Below are 12,116 nucleotides of genomic sequence, written 5' to 3'. Positions count from 1 at the left end.
AAGACAGAGCCCCCCAGGCTGGAGAAGACAGGAGAGAGAGAAGCCAGCAGACTAATGGGGTGGGTGGGGGTGAGAGGAGAAGCCACGAGAAGCAAAGAGAATGACAGTGGGCATCAGTGGCTGTAAGTACATTCCTTGCTAATCAATCAGTTTTTACTGTGACGCCTCCAGCTCAGCTCATAAGACCGGAAAGCAGCTTCGGCAGCACTTTCGAATGTTTCCAGTTTAATAATCCCAGCTAATTGAAAGTAGCTTAGAAACGGGAGGGGAGAGATGGGGAGCTGGGGGTGCAGGAGCAGTTTATGGCAGTGGAGATGCCCCTATGGGGAATGAAATAACCTTTGATGCTGGAGGGGAAACCCACTTCCTGGGCCCCCAAATAACTAATGTCTGCAACTGTCTGCTTTGCCACCGGAACCCTCCTCTCCTTAGGTTTTTAACGGTGGAATGCAGAATTGCTGAGAAACCTGGTTTGAATCTAGGGGAAATCAGCCACCCCCTACTGCAAAAGCTGGATTTTTCCCCCCTTCGACAGAGAATTACATTCGTTTTTATAATTGTTCTTTTCTTTCAAATCACCTGATATGACAAATGTGAGGCTCCGTTACAGTTCATCTGCTCAACAGTGCCCTTATGAATCTGAGGCGTCCATGCTTTAATGGAGAAATTGCCCGACTAAAGTAAATCATGTCACCTTCACCCCGGCGATCGCATTGGTTGCAGACATCTGCTGACCCAACCTGCAGAGCTTAAAACAGAAACACATTTACATGTGCAGGCTGAGCTATTTGGTTCAAATGATGTCTAAATAGGTCATAATGAAAAGTAATTTTTAGCACGAGACAAAGCTACCATTTAAGCAGACTTTTGACAGCTTTTAAACATACATAATTGTTTCGTGTTGTAATTTAAACAGGTAAGAGACAGATTTTAGCACAAAAGCCTTGGTTCTGATTTCTCTGGCTTTCCAGGCAGAGCTACCGACTGGAGATATAGAAAAGAAGACAAATAAACAAAGGTATGTGACGGATGGGCTGGGGGGTCAACCAGGCGGTCCTCTTCGTCCACACACACCTGCCCCAGACGGTGGATCAGGGCATATATGTCTTTGCCCATAGATTTTTATTTACACTAAGCCACCCCCAGGCTTCTTGTCAATTTGGTTGAGAAGGTGCCATTATGTACCTCTGGCTGGCTTCAAACTCAGGACCCTTTTGCCTCCTCCTCGGAAGTGCCAGGCTTACAGGTGTCTACTATCCCACTTGGATCTGCCTCTGCTCCTTTAAAATGGCATCCCCAAGGAAGAAAGAAAATAAACAAAGCTCAAACAGCGGTAGATCCTGAGTTCAAAGATCATAGCTCTTGGACGCTGAGGTTTCAGCCCACAGTCTGTCGATCCAGCCCTGTGACAGGACTGCAAGCCATGGTGGGAGTGCGCATGCGCGCGCACACCCACGCGCAAGCACATGTCAAAACAGCTTAGGGAAGCTTAAGGAAGTTGGTTCTTCTACTTTGTAGGTTCCAGGGATCAAAGTAGGGGAGGTCTGGTCACCGTAGATCCAAAGTACAACAAACAGCTAAATCAAAGTGTGAGGAGGTGACAAAGCAGAGAGACGGAGCAACCCGTAACATAAGAGCAAGTCTTCAGGCTGTGTCAAGTTAGAGAATTAAATCCCGAGTCCAGAGGCAAGTGAGAAAATAATCCAAACTGGCAGATGATACTCTCTGATAAATGGTCCCTGAGAAAAGAAAGCGGCTCATACCCTGAAACAGAATCTTTCCTTCTAATCCACGCTCCAAGGAACCCAGCGCTTTCAGAGAGGTTGTGGGGTGTGTTTACATCCCAGAGAGGGGTGCAAGCCTAGGGAATGGAAGACTTCACTGCCAAGTTAGGTTCCTGTCATCTGGAGTGAAGGAAAAGATTAAGAAGAGGATGGATTGTGGGACGTACAAGCATCAGGGAGACAGAAACACAGCCTGGAAGACCCGGATCCCCAGATGACCCAGCCTGGGCTCATGACTGCAGCTGCCCACAGCTCATGTGGTGGAAACCCGCATGAGTGACAGCATAGGCGGTCGTGTGCTCCGCCTCCTCTTCCAAAGCCAGAGGAGCTGAAACCCTGGGACAGGGAGGCCCTGGGAGTTCCAGGGTACTTATACAACGTGTTAATTGCCCACAGCCTTTGGGAGAAATTTCCCATCCAAACCCAAACACTGATGAAGACTTTATTGACTACTGAACTAGTAAGAAGCCTGAAATCTTAGTTTAAAACAAAATTCCACCCTGCTTCTATCTCCCCAAATTATACCCCTAAGTCATTGATGCTTCTGTGTTTGTTTCAATGATAGCCGTTGCTTGTATTCTAGATAGCAAATCTTGGAACGCCATCCCCTCACAGTACCCCACACCCCTGCTCTAGTTTAATTTCTGTTATGTGATAAGACACTGACCAAAGGCAACTTAGCTGAGGAGAGAGCTTAACTGAATGCCAGTTCACAGTCTATCACTGAAGGAAGCCAGGCAGAGATCTTGCTCCAGTTTAAGCTGTAGCTTATAGTTTATCATGAAGGGAAATCAGGGCAGGAAGCCAAGGCAGGAACCGGGAGGCAGGAACTTACAGAGACCACGGAGGACTGCTATTTACTGCCTTGCTTTCCTGGCTTACTCAGCCTGCTTTCTTTTCCAACCCAGGACCACCTGCCTAGGGATGGTGCTGCCCACAGTGGGCTGTGCCCTCCCACATTAATCACCAATCAAGAAGTTTCTCCACAGAGTTTCTTCCTGCAGGCCACACTGAAGGAGACAATTCTTCAGTTGAGTTTCCCTTTTCTTATACTCTAGTTTGTGTCAAGTTAACAAAACACTAGCCAGCACTGCCATCCTTCTAAAGATCCACAGTAGCAGAACACTGTGCTCCAAGTCTCCCAAAGCCAGCTTGTGATGGACTATGTTGAACAACCCCCTTCCACCTCTGCCCTCAACAACACTAACTATTCAGGTCAAATGTAGGAAACTAATAAATTCTTTTATAAAATATTATTTTTATTATTTGTTTTTACATAAGTGTCTGTGTGTGAGGGAGTGTGCACATGTGTGTGGATGCTCATGGAGGCCAGAAGATGGTGCCAGCCCCATCGCCTGCAGCTGGAGTTACAGGCAGTTATGAGCATCCTGACATGGGTCCTGGAAGATCAGCAAGCACTCTTAAACACTGAGCCATCTCTCTGTTCCCGATAAGCTCTTACTGAGTAAATGAATAAAAGCGCCCAACATTTGAGAATTTAAAAATTCTTTCAATGAGAAAAATAAGGCATTTGCATATCACAGGGGAGAAACATCCTGTCACCGGAACCTGGAGGTCCAGCTAAGTCTTGTTCTAAAGCTGCCATCAGGTTACATGCCTGTCCTCCCAGGAGGGTGAGGCAGAAGGATTGCCTTGAGTTCAAGTCTACACTGGGATACCTAGTGCAGGAGCAGCTGGAGACACAAAGTGAAATGCAAGACCCTTTCTAAAAATAATCACATGTGTCAAAAAGAAGGGATAGGGCGGTTTCTACTCAGCAAACATGTATTCAATCTTTGCAGCTTAGAAGCACAGAGAACATTCTCTGTGTACTTCCATGGAACTCAACCTGGAGAACATGAGTCTGTCAAAGCCTCTATGGCACTGACTGGAGGCTAGTGCATAAGCGCAAAAATCTAACGCAGAAGTCTAAAATCCTTACTTTGTTTCCTTAATAACAAAGGATAGCATTGCAAACACATATCCTTGGGAAACAATTGAGTCTTGTGTGGACAAACTCTACCCGTGTAGCAATGTGGGTTTTGTAGCAAACGAAAGTAACCCATGGGTAACACAGTGACAGGTCAAGGCATCAGAAATGTGTTTCCCACACTGAACACCAAGACTTCAAACTTGTAGCCAATCTTTCAAGTACAGCAATGCCTGGTGAGAGATTCCAAGGCTCTGTGCTGGTTCATTTTGATGGTCAACTTAATTGGATTAAGACACACCAGGGCCAGAAGTAGTGACTGGCTGTAGTGAAGCAGGGTTCACCAGACGGGACAGTGGCTTTGCCCACGTCATCTCACAGCAGTTATAGTTACATGCAGAGGACCTGTACCAAGCCAGGAAAGTCCTAGTAAGACAGAGAGAGGTTGATGAAGTCCCAGCTGCATCTGAGGGACTACTGTCAGTTGATGGCTGCTGGGGGAGGAAGAGTCAGTTTTCTTCAGACTGAGAAGCCACTTGGGCTCCAATAGATGACTGATTTCCCAGCCATGCACACCCAGTAGATGATCAAACAGCTATGTGCAAACGGTGGATGATCTCACAACCACATGCACACACACTGGGTGACTGACCACACACCAATGCACACACAGTGGGTACACTGGGTGACTAACCACCCACTCATGTGCACACAGTGGGTGGCCAACTGCACACACCCGTGCACACACAGTAGGTGATCACCCACCAATGCACACACAGTGGGTGACTGACCACACACCAAAGCACACACAGGCAGCACTAAGGGTCAGTCAGTTAAAACAAAATAGCACACATGAAGCTGGTGGGGAGCACTGGGGACTGGAGGAGGAGCTGGAGGTGAAGGAAGGAGGTGGGTTTGATTTAAACACAATATTTACATATATGAAACTCTCAAATGACAGTGGTGATGATGATGATGATGGCAATGATGGTGGTGGTGATGATGATGATGGGGCATTATCAAGGCACGCTTCCAGATGTGAGTGTTGCCCGGTTCAGATTAGCTAAAGGTAAAAAGGTCTACCCTGAATGTAGGCACCATCCACAGCCTGGGTCAATCCAAAGGTAAAAGGAGAGAACGAGCTCAGCATCAGTGTCCATCTGTCTATACTTCCTGGTCCACTGAGATGTGAACAAGAGGCCTCCTGGTCTTGTCTCCTCAGGAGGCATTTGCACTGCCATGATGCCTTCCCCCTCTGTCATGAACTGTACCCTCCAACCATGAGCCAAATAACCCTTCTTCCTTTAAGCTGCTTCTTCAATTTTTTTTTCTAAAACTGTAATTTAATTACAACATTTCTCCCTTCCCCTTCTTACCTCCAAAGCTTCACCTTCAAACTCATGGCCTCCTTTTCTCCATTTATTGTTATTGCCTACATATATGCATTTGTGTATACAAACATAGTCCTAAATATAAGAGGTTCATCCACACATGTGTTTTGAGGACTGACTTGTCAGGCATTTTGTTGTAGCAATGAGAAAAGTTACTAAGATAGGTCGCAGCTATATTAGTTTTATACTTTGGGGTTTGTTATATATTTTGCAAACCAGCAGCAGGGGGAGCAGCAGGGGGAGCAAGGGAACAGCAGGGGAAGCAGCAGAGGAACAGCAGGGGGAGCAGGGGAGCAGCAGGGGAAGAGCAGGGAAGCAGCAGGGGAAACAGCAGGGGGAGTAGCAGGGAGAGAGCAGGGGAGGAGGGGAGCAGCAGGGGGAACAGCAGGAAAGCAGCAGGAGTATCAGAGGAGTAGCACAGGGAGCAGAGGAGCAGCGGGGGAAGCAGGGGAGCAGCAGGGGGAACAGCACCCTTCCCAGGCCCTCTCAGGCCTCTCCCGTTTATACAGTCTCCAGAGTCCCAGAACTGAGCTATCTGCAGCTGGGTAAGGTCACACCCCTGCTAGTGCATGAGGCAAATCATAAGCACCTCCTGTGAAGTGGCTCTTATCCCACACCTGGGATGAAAAGAAAAACACATTCACATACCATATCTGGGTTTTTTAAGAAACCAAAACTCCTGCTTCATTTTGTCACTAAAATTTCTGTCTCCCAATCCTTCCTTGGAAAGGTATATCAGTCAGTCTTGGCAAGGGCCAATTTCATTAATATTCTATTGTCAGTTGGGGATGATTTCCTATCGATGAAACTGTTCCCAAAGTTGTGGCCACAAGCAGACAAGTCTCTGACTCACTGTTCGACAAAGCACATTTTAGCACATCCAAAGCTGTTGATTCTCACGAAGTCATTCTTTCAAAAAGATTTAACTCTTCTTTAGAATCAGTTTTTCATGAGTCTGGGTTTTATTTTCAGTGTAAATTTACATAACGGCACTTTAATGCTTCCTCTGACACTTCCTGTAACTTGTTGGGGTTACACAGGGAAACGAGAGTGGTTTCATGACTTGGATATAATTCAAACTGCCTGCTCATGTGTTTTCTCTGGGTGTCTTCAATTGCAAGGGGGAAAAAGGTTTAAATGACTTCGTCTCTAAGCAGTCATTAATTGCCTGTAGTGCTTCATCTATGGAGGGGCGCTGAGATTCCCACACACATGTCAGCTGCTACGGTCAGTTCTCAAGTCTTCGTTAGGTGGCATGTTGTTGGGATGTCATGGGTGTAGCTTCACTGTCACAGATAGGAGATACCATCTTGCACAGGTGTCCCGTCCTCGGCTGCTTGCAGTCTTTCTGCCCACAGTTCAACAAGTACCCTGAAACTTACATATGGGCTGTGTTGTAGATGGGTCACTTGGGGCAGGGCAGCTTAAGGTCAGCTGTTCCCTGTGCTTTGACTAGTTTGGGATTTCTGTAATGGTCTCTGTCTGCTGCATCAAAGAGGGTTTTTCGAGAAGGAGGAAGAATCAATCCCTAATTGGTTATCCAATACAGAATGATCAGCCCTGAAATCACATACATATGAGTAACACTAAATAGACTCAATGGGATACATATATCCATATATATTCTATTGAATATTATATCCCATTGAGTCTATAAATACATATATACACATATATGCATATATGTGTGTATATTTATATGTGTGTATAGATACATACATATGTTTGCACATAAACATATGTATATATATATATATGTACATACACAGATACACACACATACATATATACACACACTATATATATATACAAGGTATATCAGTCAGTCTTGGCAAGGGCCAATTTCATTAATATTCTATTGTCAGTTGGGGATGATTTCCTATCGATGAAACTGTTCCCAAAGTTGTGGCCACAAGCAGACAAGTCTCTGACTCACTGTTCGACAAAGCACATTTTAGCACATCCAAAGCTGTTGATTCTCACGAAGTCATTCTTTCAAAAAGATTTAACTCTTCTTTAGAATCAGTTTTTCACATACTGATGGAAACACTGGAGGAATTAGATACAGCAGAAGAAAGGGAGAACAATGTAAGTATAGTAGTCTGTGATGGTTTATCTATGCTTGGTCAAGGGAATGGTGCTATTAGAAGGTGTGGCCCTGTTGGAGTAGGTGTGGCCCTGTTGGAGTAGGTGTGGCCCTGTTGGAGTAGGTGTGTCATTGTGGGTATGGGCTTTAAGACACTCATCCTTGCTGCCTGGAAGCCAGTATTCTGCTAGCAGCCTTCAGATGAAGATGTAGAACTCTCAGTTCCTCCTGCACCATGCCTGCCTGGATGCCGCCATGTTCCCACCTTGATGATAATGGACTGAACCTCTGAACCTGTAAGCCAGCCCCAATTCAATGTTGTCCTTACAAGAGTTGCCTTGGTCATGGAGTCTGTTCACAGCAGTAAAACCCTAAGACATAGTCGTATATGGAATCTTCTAAAATAAATAAATTACCAAAATAGACTTCATCGGTAATAGAGAGCTTATCCGAGGTATCATGGGAACACAGCATTCTCCTCCATCAAATGGGGCCATAGATAATTGGTTTTAGAGCTTCAGAAATTCTAAATATAGATTCTGATGAGTTATCATGTATGCATTTTTATTTTGTAAATAATTTACTTGCAGAACATTTCACTTGAGCATCAACCACTCATAGCCAGAGGCTCAGGGCAAAGACTTAATATTAGTGCCCACAAACGAGGAAATGTGTGATACTTTTCTGTTGCTGTGGTAACATGCCATGACCAAGGCAACTTGTAGAAGGAAGAGTGTCTTTGGCCTATGGTTCCAGAGGGTTAGAGTCCCTGATGGTGGAGCAGAGACATGGTGGCTGGGACCAGAAACTGAGAGCTCACATCTTGACCCACAAGCAGGAAGCAAAAAGAACGGGGTTGGTCTTTAAGCTCTCAAAGCCCTCCCCCAGTGACACGCTTCCTCCAACCGACCAGGATATACTCTGTCTTAGGGTTTTATTACTGTGAAGAGACACCAAGACCAAGGTAACTCTTATAAAAGAAAAGATTGTGGCTGGCTTGCAGGTTCTTACGTTCAGTCCATAGTCACGATGGCGGGAAGCATGGCATCCTACAGGCAGACGTGGTGCTGGAGGAGCCTGAGTGTTCTACATCTTGATCCAAAGGCAGCAGCAAGAGACTATCTTTACAAGCACCCAGGAGGAGCCTGGAATTCCACACTGGGCAGAGCCCACACTGGGTGTGCACAGGCCTCAAAGCCCACCCCCACAGTGACACACTTCCTCCATCAAGGCCACACCTACTCCAACAAGGCCACACCTCCTACTAGCACCACTCCCTGTGTGCCAAGCATTCAAACACATAGAAGGGCCAAACCTATTCAAACCTCCTATTCCTTCCCAAACAGATTACCAACTGGGCATAGCATTCAGATGCTCAAGACTCTGTGACATACTGATCTTTCAAACCATCACAATGGGCCAGAAATGAGGATAGAAAAATAAATTGGCCAATACTTGAGGCCCATGATATTCCCTGGCCTATGGCTTATGATGCCACCTGCTGCTTTTCTACCATACTGTCACCATGGACTGCCGGAGTCCACTGCTACCAGAACATGTGTCCCATTCACACAGGCATGCCAAAGTCCCTCCTGACACCGCACACAACAAAGATGAAATTATCAAGAATTTCCCAAAAGACCAAAGGAGGTCTTGGCAGACCATACCCAGGCCCCACCTGTAGATTAAAGCACTTATAGGTTTTATTTTTAATTTTTAAAAAAAATGTGTTTTCACTTGTCAACTGATTTATCTGATGGTAAATTTATGCTGATTGTGCATTTTCTTTTGTCTTTGTTTTTGAGAAATTTGCATGTGTGTACAGTGAAATATAATTATATCTGCTATCCCCACCTCCCAGGGTATATGCTTTAATATGTGGCCAGACACATGCTGTTACTCCTCTGAACTGTCCCAACGATGCAGTGAATTTCAAATGTGTATCCAAACTATGAGAGAAGAGCCTGGAGTTTGGGACTTGACCAGATCCCATTACTAATGAGCATCAGAGCCCAGAGCCCTTCTGTTCTCCTGAAGCTGAGCAGTGCAGACAGGAGCTACTTAGCCACAACACACCATGGATTCTGCAGGTAGATCTGTCATATGTCAAGACAAAATGACCAGCCCAGGAGCACCCTTCCCAGCCCAGGTTGCCTGTGTTCTTTCACTACCATCACATTGATCTATTCAATCAATCATTGCCTGAAAATACTCAGGAAAAAAAATCCAGAAAGTTCCGAAAAGCAATACTGGAATTTACTATGCCTGGAGGGCTATGCTGAGTCCACACAAAGGAAGTGGCATGTGAGTGCTGTGCTGAGTCCACACAAAGGAAGTGGCATGTGAGTGCTGTGCTGAGTCCACACAAAGGAAGTGGCATGTGGGTGCTGTGCTGAGTCCACACAAAGGAAGTGGCATGTGAGTGCTGTGCTGAGTCCACACAAAGGAAGTGGCATGTGGGTGCTGTGCTGAGTGCCTGAAGTAATGAAAAGATGATTCTAACATGTGAGGAGGGAGTGCGGGTGCTACATACCAATACAGTGCTGTTCCATTAGAGGACTTAGCATCTACAGATTGTATCTGTACGTGGTCTTGGTACCAATCCCCTGGGAATACTAAGGGACAATTACTCATGGACACTCCTTTAGCATGATGGGTACTTGGAGTGCTCAGTCTTGTGCAAGTACCCACGGTGGCTCTGTGTTCATGGCTACAACACCAAGGCCATAACTGGACAGTAACACTTCAAGGCAGGTCACCTTTCTCCAGCTCTTGAGTTCCTTCTGCCTGCTCTTCTGTGATGCCCCCTAGGCCTTGGGAGAAAGAGATAATGGAGATGCCCATTTAAGGGTGAGCACTTGTCAGTCACTTCTGGTCAGTACCTTGACGAGATCTAGCTCTGCATGGACTATCACCAGGAGTAGCTATTTCAGTAAAGGTGTGCAATGTGTATGTCTCTCATAAATATATACAATTATTACATGTTACTATAATCTAACACTTAAAGATATGGAAGCCTTGCCCTGATTCAGTTAGTGTGTGTGTGTGTGTGTGTGTGTGTGTGTGTGTGTTATATGCTGTGTGTGTATGAAGTTGTGGGTGGGTATATTTACCACACTGTATACATAACTGTGTACAATTAAAGTAGTAAGCTAATCTTTTTTTTTTTTAAAGAATAGTAAGCCAAAGGTGGACTACAAGGACACAGCAGGGCAGTTACGCATGTAAATGCATAGCAATTATGACATCATACACACATGCCGCACAAGCTCAAGCCAGACGAACTCCAAGCATGGAGTGGGGAGAGCGGGCAGGGAGCCCTGCCCCTGGAGGAAGACTTGTTGACACATGATAGCTCTTAGGAAAGGGAGACTGTTTTCTTTAAGGGTATAACACCTGGTAGGTAGACTACATTCTGGGCAGGTTCTACCCCTAAGAGGATGTGGCCAACAGAAGTCAGACCCTAAAGGTTTAAAAGAAAAAGAGAACATGAGGTTGGGTGGGCAGAGAGGTGGGGATGGATCAGGGGGGAACTGGGAAGGGAGGGGATGTAATCAAATACATTGTATGACATTCCCAAAGAATTAATAAAGATATTATTTTAAAAACTAACGGAGGGGCACTAAAAGGGGGAAGAAGAGGTTAGGAATGTGGCTCACTAGACTACTTGCCTACAATGCAGGTGGCCCCAGGTTTAATCCCCAGCACTATCAAAGGAAAGAAAAACAGGAAAATTAAATCTTTCTTGGGGAACATGGAGGAAGAAGTCTCTGGTGGAAAAGATTCCAGGGCACAAATTCTCACCCGGAAGACAGCAAGATGCGATAGAGTTTAACTTCTTATAAACAGAACAAAACCTTTTAAGGAACTGAGCATGAAATGGAAATGAGGCGACTGTCTCCCAGGGATGATTTGGTTTGGGTCAAACACAAAGTGCAGATTTTTGATCTTGAGCACACCTACAACAAAATGTTCCAAAAAGTTGAGAAAATGCATTCATACATTTATTCATACAGCAAATAAATATTAAGGTGTTCCTCTGTGCCGGGAAAAGTGATGAGCATACACTTGCCAGACAAACACAAACAAAAATAAATGTGAGAGGAGAAAATGAATATTTAACAAGACAGACAATGGTCAATGTGAGTCTCTTCCCGCTCAAGCTGTACCGGGTACAGAGAGCAAAATTTAAAGGATCTATCTAATGTTATTGAGAAATTTGATGATATATATGTATATATTATATACATATGAAGATATAAAATATGTTCTACTCAAAGGCCCAATATAATATTTGAACAAAATGAATTTGAACAGTAGTATCAGTAAGCTTGAATATATGTTCATATTACAATATAAAACACGCAAAACAATACACTCAATATCCATACTGGACACTTGACAGTATCATTAATAAACTTGAACACTATCATATTTATACACATATATCCCAAAACTTTACCCAAAATTCTGATATAGTAGCCACTAACCATAAGTAGTTAATATGATTGATTATAGTTAAATAAACTGGAAAATCTGGGTTTTAGTCTCACTGGCTGTGTTCATGCATCTAGTCAATGCCATTCCAGCCACACAAAAGATTTCTGTCATTGGGAAAGTTCTGTTGGGCAATGAGTCATACAGAATGCAGCTGTAAACTCTATATTAGCACTTAGAGAATTTTCCTATGCACAAAAGAAGAATCAACTTTTTAAAAATTTAATTGTGATGAATAATTAAAAATCACAATCGTAGCACAAGATGTGTTCATTCCCACTGGTATGTCATCTCTTCTAGGTTCTCTCGACAGAAACTCCTGAGAAATATGAAAATGTGTATTCACAGTGCACAGGCATATTTATTTCAATAATATCTCCATGTGTAGTATGCAACATATAGGTAGATATAGAAGTGGACGGATGTGT

General features: G+C 44.4%; 1 long non-coding RNA gene across 2 annotated transcripts in view; it reads right to left on the bottom strand.

The window, feature by feature from the left end:
* Nucleotides 1-12,116, bottom strand: part of LOC108349563 (uncharacterized) — a 38,666-nt gene that overhangs the window by 15,826 nt on the left and 10,724 nt on the right. Inside the window, exon 2 of one of the 2 annotated variants that reach the window (XR_015646336.1) lies at nucleotides 580-748. The exons of the other annotated variant lie outside the window; for it this stretch is intronic. This is a non-coding gene — a long non-coding RNA (uncharacterized LOC108349563). The remainder of the gene's footprint in view (nucleotides 1-579; nucleotides 749-12,116) is intronic. 2 annotated transcript variants of the gene reach the window in all.

The sequence above is a fragment of the Rattus norvegicus genome, chromosome 1 (assembly GCF_021556685.1).
Source record: "Rattus norvegicus strain SHRSP/BbbUtx chromosome 1, alternate assembly SHRSP_T2T, whole genome shotgun sequence".
In the NCBI taxonomy this organism is placed as follows: domain Eukaryota; kingdom Metazoa; phylum Chordata; class Mammalia; order Rodentia; family Muridae; genus Rattus; species Rattus norvegicus.
Note: the sequence above shows the minus strand (reverse complement) of the source record. Positions and strands in the feature narration are given on the sequence as shown.